Raw genomic sequence first — 10,918 nt, forward strand, 5'->3', positions numbered from 1 at the left:
TTGCTCTGGCTAGGACTTCTAGTACTGTGTTGAATAAAAGTGGTGAAAGTGGGCATCTTTCTCTTCTTCCAGATCTTTGAGGACAGGTTTTCAGTTTTCCTCTTATTAGCTGTGGGTTTGACATACATGTCCCACCTCAGCCTTCCGAGTAGCTGGGACTACAGGTGTGAGCCACCAACACCCAGCTAATTTTTGTATTTTTTGTAGAGACGGGGTTTTGCAACATATATGGCCTTTATTGTTTTGAAGTATGTTCCTTGTATACCTAGTTTTTTGAGAGTTTTTATTATGAAGGGATGTTGAATTTTAGTGAATGCTTTATTCAGCACCTGTTGAAATGATTATGTGGTTTTTCTTGATTCTGTTAATGTGATATATTGTGTTTATTGATTTGTGTATGTTTAACCATCCTTGCATCCCTGGAATGAATCTTACTTGATCATGTGAGATCTTTCTAATGTGTTGAATTTAGTTTGCTTGTATTTTCTTGAGGATGTTTTTGCATCTATGTTCATCAGAGCTATCAGATCTTTTTTTGTTGTATCCTTGTCTGGTTTGGATATCAGGGTAATGCTGGCCTAATAGAAGTATTCCCTCCTCTTTAATTCTATAGAATAGTTTGGATAGAAGTGGTATTAGCTCTTTTTTAAATGTTTGGTAGAATTCAACAGTGAATCTGTTAGGTCCTGGGTTTTTTTTTTTTTTTTGTGGGAGGATTTATTACTGGTTCAGTCTTGTTACTCACTGTTGGTCTTAGAGGTTTTGTATTTCTGCATAGTTCAATCCTGGTAGGTTATATGTATTTAGGAATTTATCTTTTTTTCCCCTAGTTTTTCTAATTTGTTGTCATGTAGTTCATAATGGTCTCTAATGATTCTTTATATTTTTGTGGTATAAATTCTAATGTCTTCTTTTTTTTCTCTGATTTTATTTATTTGGGCCTTCTCTCTTTTTTCTTAATTAGTCTATGTAATGGTTTTTTGATTTTGCTTATTTTTTAAAAAAACAACTTTTGTTCTTCTCTATTTCTTTTAGTCTCAATTTATTTCTGCTCTGATCTTTATTATTTCTTCCCTTCTGCTAATTTTGGGTTTGGTTTATTCTTGCTCTTCTGTTTCCTTGAGGTGCATGGTTAGATTGTTTATTTGAAATATTTCTATTTTTTGATGGAGGTGTTTATTCCTATAAACTTCCCCATTAGAACTGTTTTTGCTGTATCACATAGGTTTTGGTATGTTGTGCTTACATTTTCATTTGTCACAAGGAATTTTTAGATTTCCTTTTAAATTTCTTCATAGACCCATTGATTGTTCAGAAGCATGTTAATTTTCATGAATTTGTACAGTTTCCAGCATTACTTCTGTTATTGATTTCTAGTTTTATTCCATTGTGATCAGAAAAGATACTTGATATGATTTCAATTTTTAAAAATTTGTTGGCCGGACACGGTGGCTCACGCCTGTAATCCCAGCACTTTGGGAGGCCGAGGCAAGCGAATCACGAAGTCAGGAGATCAAGACCATCCTGGTTGACACGGTATAACCCCGTCTCTACTAAAAATACAAAAAGTTAGCCGGGCGCGGTGGCGGGCGCCTGTAGTCCCAGCTACTCAGGAGGCTGAGGCAAGAGAATGGCGGGAACCCATGAAGCAGAGCTTGCAGTGAGCTGAGATTGTGCCACTGCACTCCAGCCTGGGTGACAGAGCGAGACTCCGTCTCAAAAAATATAAACAAATAAATAAAAATAAAAATTTGTTAATAATTGGGTCTGTCTTGGAGAATATTCCATTTGCTTTTGAGAAAAATATGTATTCTGCAGCTGTTTGATGGAATGTTCTGTAAGTATCTATTAGGTCTGTTTGATCTGAAGTGCAATTTAACTCCAATGTTCCTTGTTGATTTTCTGTCAGAATTACCTGCCCATTGCTGAAAGTGAGGCATTGAAGTCCTCTATTATTGTATTGCAGTCAATCTCTCCCTTTAGGTTTATTAATATTGCTATTATATATTTGGGTGCACTGGTGTTGGATACATATTACAATTGTTATATCCTCTTGCTGACTTGACGCCTTTATCGTTATGAAGGAGTCCTTTTTGTCCTTTTTTTTTTTAACCATTCTTAAAGTAATCTGATATAATTGTAGCTACTCCTGCTCTTTTTTGGTTTTCATTTGCGTGGAATATCTTTTTCCATCCCTTGACTTTCAGTCTGGTTGTCTTTATAGGTGAAGTGTGTTTCTTATTATAGACAGCATAGACTTTGGTCTTGTATTTTTAAAAAAAAAATCCATTCAGCCTCTAGACACTTTTAATTTAAGAATTTAATCCCTTTATAGTCAAGATTATTATTGATAGTTAAGGGTTTACTACCGCCATTTTGTTACTTGTTTTAGGTTGTTTTGTAGATCCTTTCTTCTGTTTTTCCTTTCTTCCTATATTTCTTTGTGATTAAGTGATTTCCTCTAGTAACATGTTTTGATTCTATGCTCTCTATTTTTAGCACATCTCTTGTAGGTTTTTGCTTTGTGGTTACCATGAGGCTTACAGAAACATCTGAGAATTGTAACAGGTTATTTTAAATTGATAATGATTTAACTTTTATTACAAGGAAAACTATGAAAAATAAACTCTAGTCTAATCCACCCCACACATTTTGACTTTTTGTTAAAAAGTTGACATATTTTTATATTGCCTATCCTTAACCAATTGCTACACTTACTATTGTTTTTAATAGTTTTGTCTTTAAGTTTTCAGACTTGTGATATAAGCGGTTTACTTTCCACATTTACAGTATTATTCTGATTTTGTCCGTTTTATTACTTTTACCAGTGAGTTTTATACCTTCAGATGTCTTGTTTATTTTACTTTTTTTTTTTTTTAGTAGAGATGGGGTTTTGTTATGTTGGCCTGGCTGGTCTTAAACTCTTGGCCTCAAATGATCCACCCACCCACCTCAGCCTCCCAAAGTGCTGGGATTACAGGCATGAGCCACTATGCCCAGCTAGATGTTTTCCTATTACATGTTGGCATCCATTATATTCAGATTGCAGAACTCTGTTTAGCATTTCTTATAAAACAGGTATGGTGTTGATTAATTCCCTCAGCTTTTGTTTGTATGTTTGTGTTTCTTCTCCTTCATATTTAAAGGATAGCTTTGCTGGGTAGGGTATTCTTGGTTGACATTTTCTTCAGCACTTTGAATATAACATCACACCCTTTCCTGGACTGTAGGGTTTCCACTGAGAAGTCTGCTGAAAGCTGTATTGGATGTGATATTTTTCTTTTGTCTTGCTGATTAGAGTTTTTCTCTCTTTGTCTTTGATTTCTGCTAATTTGATTATGATGCTCCTTGGGGGATAATTCCTCTTTCATTTGAATTTGATTGGTGACTTCTCAGCTCCTGTACCTGGATGCTGTTCGTCTTTCTAAATTTGGGAAATTTTCAGCCATTTGTTCTTTAAATATACTTTCTAGGCCTTTTTTTTCCTTGTCTGCTTTAGGAATTCCAATTACATGGAGGTTAGTACACTTGATGGTGTAGCATAATTTTTGTAGGCCTTCTTCACTATTTTCATTCTCTTTTCTGTTTACTACTCTGACTGGATAATTTCATATATTCTGGCTTGAAGCTTGCTAATTATTTCCTGTTTAATCAAGTCTGCTGTTAAAACTTTCTCAGGAGTTTTTCAGTTCAGTTATTGTATTCTTAGTTTTAGGATTTCTCTTTGATTTCTTTTAATTTTTTTCTATTTCTTTGTCATTGTCTCCTTTTGTTTCTGGATTGTTTTTCAAATTTCACTTCCCATCCTGGGGAGGACTTATATTGAGCACTGGAACTAAACGACTGTACTGGAACGGACTTGTTGCCCTGTTGTCATTTCCAGTCTCGTGAAGGCACAGTGAATATCAAAAATTAAATGATGTTCTAGAACTAAATTGCTGCCCTGCCATTGTTTCCTTGTCTGGGGATGACTTATAGCAAATACCAGAGTTTAAATGCTGCCCTGAAACAACACTGCTGCCCTGCCATTGTTTTCCAGTCTGAGGAAGACTTAAGAGGGCACTGGAACTTAATCTCGACCTTTTAGTTGTTTCTGAGCTAGAGGAAGACTCCACTCACGCACCTGGGATTTGTGGAAAACCCAGCTGGGGATTTGGGCCTTCTTCTGGATTGTGCTCCTGAAGCACTATGGTCCTGGCCAGTCTGTTTAAATTGGTATCCCTACTGATCAGAGTGCTGAGATCAGCTTTCTATGATGAACACCCTGGTCATTGTTTCCAACTCACCCCAAGTAGTTAAGCTTTCCTGACACTCCCAATGGTTCTGATCGAATAGGACCAGAATAGACTTCCCATGAAGATTCCTAGATCAGTGGGGAGATTGAATATTCACCTCCAGTTCCCTCCTTCACCAGCAACCATGGGTCTAGGGAAAATCTCTGTGAGTGGCACTATGCCAGCTTAGGGGAAGAGGTATAAAATGTAAAATGTGTAAAGTGACTGTTCATCCTACCTGTCATGGCTTCTCTCAATTCTGTGTGCCTAGGTGGTTTCTCTGCTTCTCCCCTGAGTTCTGGTATATTCATGGTGGTATTCTTGTCATTGAATGGTTTCTAATTGTATTTTTGTCAGGGGCGTGATGCTGGGGGATTGTCTATTCCACCATCTTGCTAATATCACTCTGAAACTCTATTTTTGAATAATTTTAGATCTATAGAAAAGTAGCAGAAATAATAGAGTTCTTTGATTTTTCACTCAGTGTCCCCAAATGTTAACATAGCACCATGGTATAGTTATCAACACCAAGGAACCAATATTAGGAAATTACTATTCAAGAAACTTCACACTTTTCTTTTGGATTTTATCAGTTTTCCCACTGATGTCTGTCCTAAGGTCTGATCGAGGATCCCACAGTGCATGTATTTCAACAGGCTTTTAGTAAATATTGGGATTCCAGGCTTTGCCTCTGGCTAGATATGAGAGTGCAAATCGTCTGTGCCCCTCCACCTCCCCAGGCAGTCATGCTGTCCAATCTTGGGACATAGGGTAAAGTGAAGGGCCTCTTTAGGCAGGCAGGTAAGTCGTCAGGCCACTCCATGGGCCCTGGGAGACCATGAGCACACAGCTGGGCCCTTCTTCGGCAAGCGGCTCTGTGTTCTCAGTAGTAGGAATAAGTAGACATTGAGGCCTCAATAGTTGGCAAAAAGCAGAGCTTCCTGTGGGAAAAATACTTTGAATAAGGAAGAAAAAGGACATTTGTATTATATAAGTTTGGCTGTCTCTAATTTAAAGAAAGTTAAACTTTATTGCACAATGACTACTAGTTCTTTCTTCTTCTTCCTTCTCCTCCTCCTCCTTCTCCTTCTCCTCTTCCTTTTCCTTTTTCTCCTCTGTCTCTTCCTCCTTCTCTTTGTCCTTTTCTCCTTCTCCTCCTCCTTCTCTCTTTCCCTGTTTCTCCTTCTCTTCCTCCTTCTCATTCTTCCCCTTCTTCTTGTCCTTCGTTTCCTCCTCCTCCTCCTCTCAAATTTAGTTTTCCACGGAATCCCCTGTCCTTTGGAATTTTTTTTTCTTTTTTCTTTGCTTAGTATCTGTTCATTTCTCCCAGAATCATAGTTTGGAATTAATGTCCAAATAGTAGTTAATCAGATGATAGAGATTAAAGTGAAGGGAGGGCATACACTGGAATAGCAAAATATATTTGCAGTGAAACCCAATGAATAGAATACTTCATGTTAGGGTCAAGTATCGGAGGAAAAACAAATACTTTCATTAAAATCAAAGCTACTTTTCAGTATTTCATTATATTCTTTTAATGAGAAATGTATGTGTTGGTTGTTGTCTTGTCGTCTTTGACTCTTAAAATGTAACCAAGCAAAAAGTGCCTAAGAATGTGATGCTACATTGCCTTTAACTTAACTTCGTTAGTAGCAGAGGTTCCATGAGTTATGAGTACTCTGCTCTGTGAATGTCTCCATTTTTGAGGTGCCTTTGTGCAGTATTGATAGGAACCATGCCTGGGCTCCACTTACAGACTTCTGTTGGTGAACAGGATCTCACAAAGCAGAACAGAAGTTTGTGATAAGGAAGAGGACGAAGAGAGCAGGTCCTCGCGTTCTTCAGAAACAGTGAACATTATCCTACTGATTTTGGACAAAGGGAGTTCTCCAGTAGGAAGTGACACAGAACTTATCACAGAGCCTTTCCAATCCAGGTTTTTGGTAATGAGTGATGAATGAATCCCATGAGAGCAGAGCCCCGTGGAGCGGGTGGCAAATGTTGCTCTCTGACTACAGTTCTCTGCTTAGGGATGCTAACATAGACTGCCTCAGATGCAGGCAGGGCTGCTTGTCCACACTGCTCAGGTGTGGCTTTGCATTAACATCTGTAGTGCCCTTTACTTGTGCAGTGAGATACCTAGGATATGCAACAGAATAGGTGCTGGAAGAGGTGTCCACTACAGTGTGGACAGACTCTTTGGATCTGTATTAATAACAGCCTCTCCCATGGATTAGCTAGTCCAGGCTTTGGTGCTTTATTTCCTCCCAGAATAATGGAGTGTGTACTCCTTAGCTATTTGTAGCACCAAGAAAATTAATCCAGATGTCATCTTTTTTTTTTTTTTTTGTTCCTCTAGTGTGGCTGGATACTTGGCAGGGCACACAATCACATGGTCTTCAGATCTTCTAAAAGCTGATTTTCCTGGGCCTAATCCCATGAGAGTTGGAGACAGTCTATGATAATTACTGATTCAGCTCCTGCTGGTGTTGAACTTACTGAGAAACTTAAACAAGAATTAAAATACACACCCACACACCCCTCAGATGGAGCCAAACACTAAACCAGATTAGTCTTTTGTGGTTACCTTTTCTTTAGGATTAGGAGGATCAGAAAGCAAGAGCAGATTCTGAAACACTGTAACCCCATTCCCCACTGGGTCATAAGAGGCTGGTGCTCTTGAGGACGAAGGTTGGCAGCAGGTGCCAACTAGGTACTGGCTTGTGGTCCCAGCAGAGCTGGCCTGCCACAGCCCAAGCTTCTTGTTTTGGTTAAAAAATGGGTCTTTTGGCTTTTCATGCCTGGACATTCTCTGGGACTCAGATGTTTGTGAACCAGGTTCAAGGACTCTCAAGTTCAAGTCACTGGCAGATTGGAGAGAAGACCTAGAAGTTCTAAGTGTCTGAGGTAATGAGAGGAGGGACGCAAAGCCTTATTCAATGAGACTGCAAAGTCACCTGAATGGGAAAGCTCGCCCTATTGCTGGCCTCGGCAATGGCACCTTCAGGTTGTCTCCTGTACGGGTTGATGAGGGAGTGGAGGACCCCAGGTCTCTTAGCGTCAGCCTTGGCCACAGGTTTCGATGAATTATGTTGGTTAGGAGCGTGCCAAAATCAGAGCAACTCCCCTCCCAAGGGGACGTTCGGTTTTCAGTTGTTAAAAATACACCCTGAGACAGAAATTTCAGGACACTTAAGTGACTTTGAAATCCATCCAAAGGTTACTCTGTTCCTTCACTCCACACATCTCAGGCATTTCCGTGTTGGTCTCAGCTGCCATGTCAATGGTTTATTCTTTTTACATGTTGGAGCAGATCTGGACCTCCCAAAACATTTTGGGGAGAAGTAGACTTAGAGGGGTTTTCCCTGCTCTGTGAGAGAAGGAATTTAGCAAGCATTAATTTTTCTAAGAAGGTGGCACAAGTTTTGATGTGATGTGCTGGAAAATAGTAATAGTCACAATTTATCGTATTCCCCCAAGAGAATGGGATGATGTTCCCATAGAATCTTACTCATCCTGTTAGCAATAACTTGTATTCTCTTTCTGATTCACACCAACAAGGATCAGAGGGTGTTGGTGGGGGAAATGATACGGTGAAATACACTTCGTTTTTTGCAGGGATTCAGAATGTGTCGCTGGACTTCAAGATAGGAAGAATGTTTGCCTTGAGGCTGATGATAGTAACCACCCCACCCACCATCATCTATTAAGGATTTACTGTGTGGTCACTTTACAGTCATCCAAGTAAATTTCCATAATCACCTGATAAGATGGGTACCGCTTTTCAGAAAAAGAAACATTTCTGGAGGGTAAGTAACGCAAATCATACAGCTGAGCCATCTGTCTGCATCTCAAGCATCCAGGCAGCATTTGGCCTCTGTGGGTGTTGTCAAATGTGCTGGTCTCTGTTAACTCAGGGTTTTGGATTAATTGGTGGAGCTGCTCATTTCCATAAAAACCCAGGATGCAGTCTGCAGCCTCTATTTAAAGTGAGGTCCTTGGGCGAGCAGCCCGGCAGCACCCGGCAGCTTGTCAGCAGAACGTCAGGCACTCCCTGGAGCTACAGCACCAGATCCCCAGGCAGGCGCACGTGCATCCAAGTTTGAGCCGCACTGCTTTCTGCTACTACGGAGGAATGTATCCCTCCCCTTCGTCTCATCTTGTCCAGTAATTTTAAATTATTTAAAAGTTACAGAAAATCATAGTGTCTCAAAATGGCTTACCAAGAAACACTCAAAGCTGTAGGATCAGAAGCTTGACATGAAGGTTTCTGCACATCTTTGAATTGCTTTACAGAAAGAAGAATCCAGACATCTAAAAGATTACAATTTCAGAATTCATAGTAACATGGGGATCTTCTTGGTGTCAGAAATGAGTTCTTGCTGAGGTGTGCACTGGGCCGTGTCCCCCAGGCAGCTGCAGCACAACACGGAGTCACCCTTGCTGTCTAAGCCTTGTTGCAGGGGAAGGGTGAGGACCAAGCTGTCAACAATCCCAGACCTGCCAAGCCCCATTTGTCTGTGTGCCTGCCAGGATTCTAAAACTGCAATTGGGAATTCTGACTTTCGCTGAATGTGCAAATCTGTGTATATACAGCCTTGGTGAGCTGACCCCGTCAGGGATGACTGTGATATACTTTGTCTTACAGGATTCAGAATCCATAGCTAGAAGAGGTAATAGGCCATTGGGAGGGCCTGCTTCTCCTCAGCCCGCCCCCACCCCGCGTGGGTCTCCATTCTGAAATTTCCATTCAGGTACTTCACAGTTCTGCAAGCTATGATAGGACTAGAAGTGAAAACATTGTTGGGGGGATTCAGAGGACATCAGGCTTTGTACTAGGCTGTGGAACCTGGTGTACTTGGGCTTGTATAACTTTCTGGTCCCTCAAAATTACCAGAATTATTCAGGGTGAGCTTCAGTTTTGGCAGGACAGCATTAACTTGCATCTGTGTTAGCAGTATTGCATCTTTGCACTCTGAAGCCAAACAGATCTGAGTTTGAATCCTTGTTTTAGCACTAGGCCCTTATTCCAAGCCTTTTTTATTTTTTAATTTCAGGCTTAGCATATTTTTAATGCTTACTTTCTGTCACTTAGAGGATGTATAGCAGCACATAAAGGACACTGCATGCGTACCCACCATGGCAGCTTTGTGTACCCAGCTGTCAGGTGGGACATGGAGCTCCTGCTGCCCAACTCTCCAGGCTGTTCGAGGTCTGAGCAAGGGCACACTTGGCCACAGACAGGAACAGGCAGTGCAAAGGATGAGGTGCTCCCTCCACACAACTGAAACGTGTCTTTCTCCAAGTCTCTCAGTTCTCTGGTGGCCTTATTAGTTTCAGAATAGTAAATGGCTAATGTATTTATTCATGATGGCCTCATTGGCTTTGGAAACGTACTTAATTTTTAAAAATTTGCTTTAATGCCTTCATTACTGCACTCCTCCAACGCTTTCTATGAATTATTTTAAAGGCAACTGGGCATAGAGCACAAACCCACTTTTCTAGCTACAAAACGGACATGCCTGAAGTGTACGCCCAGCTTGCATCACCTTCCAGTGTCCTGCCTGGAGATAGAACAAAAACTTAATCCCCAGGAGGCTTCTGAGGGGCTCCAGGGAGTCACAGGATTCCTTAAAGAGGGGAAAGGTCAGACCCTGATCCTGATGGCACTGTCAAAAATTCTAGAACTTTCACAGTTTAAAATATTTTACATTTATACAAAATAGTCATGTATAAAATGTTTTTTGTGCATTTTACATTTTTAAAAAGGAAAGTGGTAATTTCAAATGCCTTCTGCTTACATGTCATGTAAATAGTTAGGAGCCCATATTTTTTACAAAAACTATTTGTGGAGATTTTCATGACTGTATGGGTGTTTTCAGTTGGAGGACTTGCCAAACCTGTGTTTTGAGGCACACACATGATCTCTGCTTGGGAAAGTGGCCAGTGCCACTGTGCAGTGCATTTATACGTGACTCTGATTTGGTGTGTGCTGTGTTGGTCACCACTTAAAAGTAGAGCCAGTGTGCACAATTTGAATATATAAAAATTTGAAAATATGTTTGCCAGTCTACTCTTCAGTACATTTTAAGTGTCAAGTGGAAAAAAACAAAAGGAAATGAAGGAAGGAAAGGAAAGCACTTACCGAGTTCTGTCAAACACAAGAGCTTCAGAGGAAACACTGCTTCAAGACTATAGTGTGGTGTGTCCCTCCTCATTGATTTAACTAAGTGGATACTAAAAAAGAGCATCACAGAGGCATCGATCTTGGTGCAGAAACCACCTCTCCCCACTAGGGGAAAACAAACGAGGAAGCAGTGTGGCAGGAAGACCCCTCTTGAGAGCAGAACAGAATTTAGACTACAGCCAGCTTTCACAAAGCTGTCAACAGTTTATGGTGTTCAGCTATAAATATACCACCAAAAGCATAAGGTGTTACTCTTAAGAAAATGGCATCTTCATCAGATTAAAAAGCTCTAAAACCAAAAATGATCCAAACTTAAAATTTTGATTTTCCTTAACTCTGTGATCCGTTCTCGACACAGGGCCCGATTCTGTCTCTTGAGAACTAGGCAACCCCTGGGCAGAACTAGCTTAATTAGCACCATGGCCATGCCTTTATGCTGATAGTAAACCTAAATATT

Source organism: Macaca fascicularis, chromosome 5 (genome assembly GCF_037993035.2).
Source record: "Macaca fascicularis isolate 582-1 chromosome 5, T2T-MFA8v1.1".
In the NCBI taxonomy this organism is placed as follows: domain Eukaryota; kingdom Metazoa; phylum Chordata; class Mammalia; order Primates; family Cercopithecidae; genus Macaca; species Macaca fascicularis.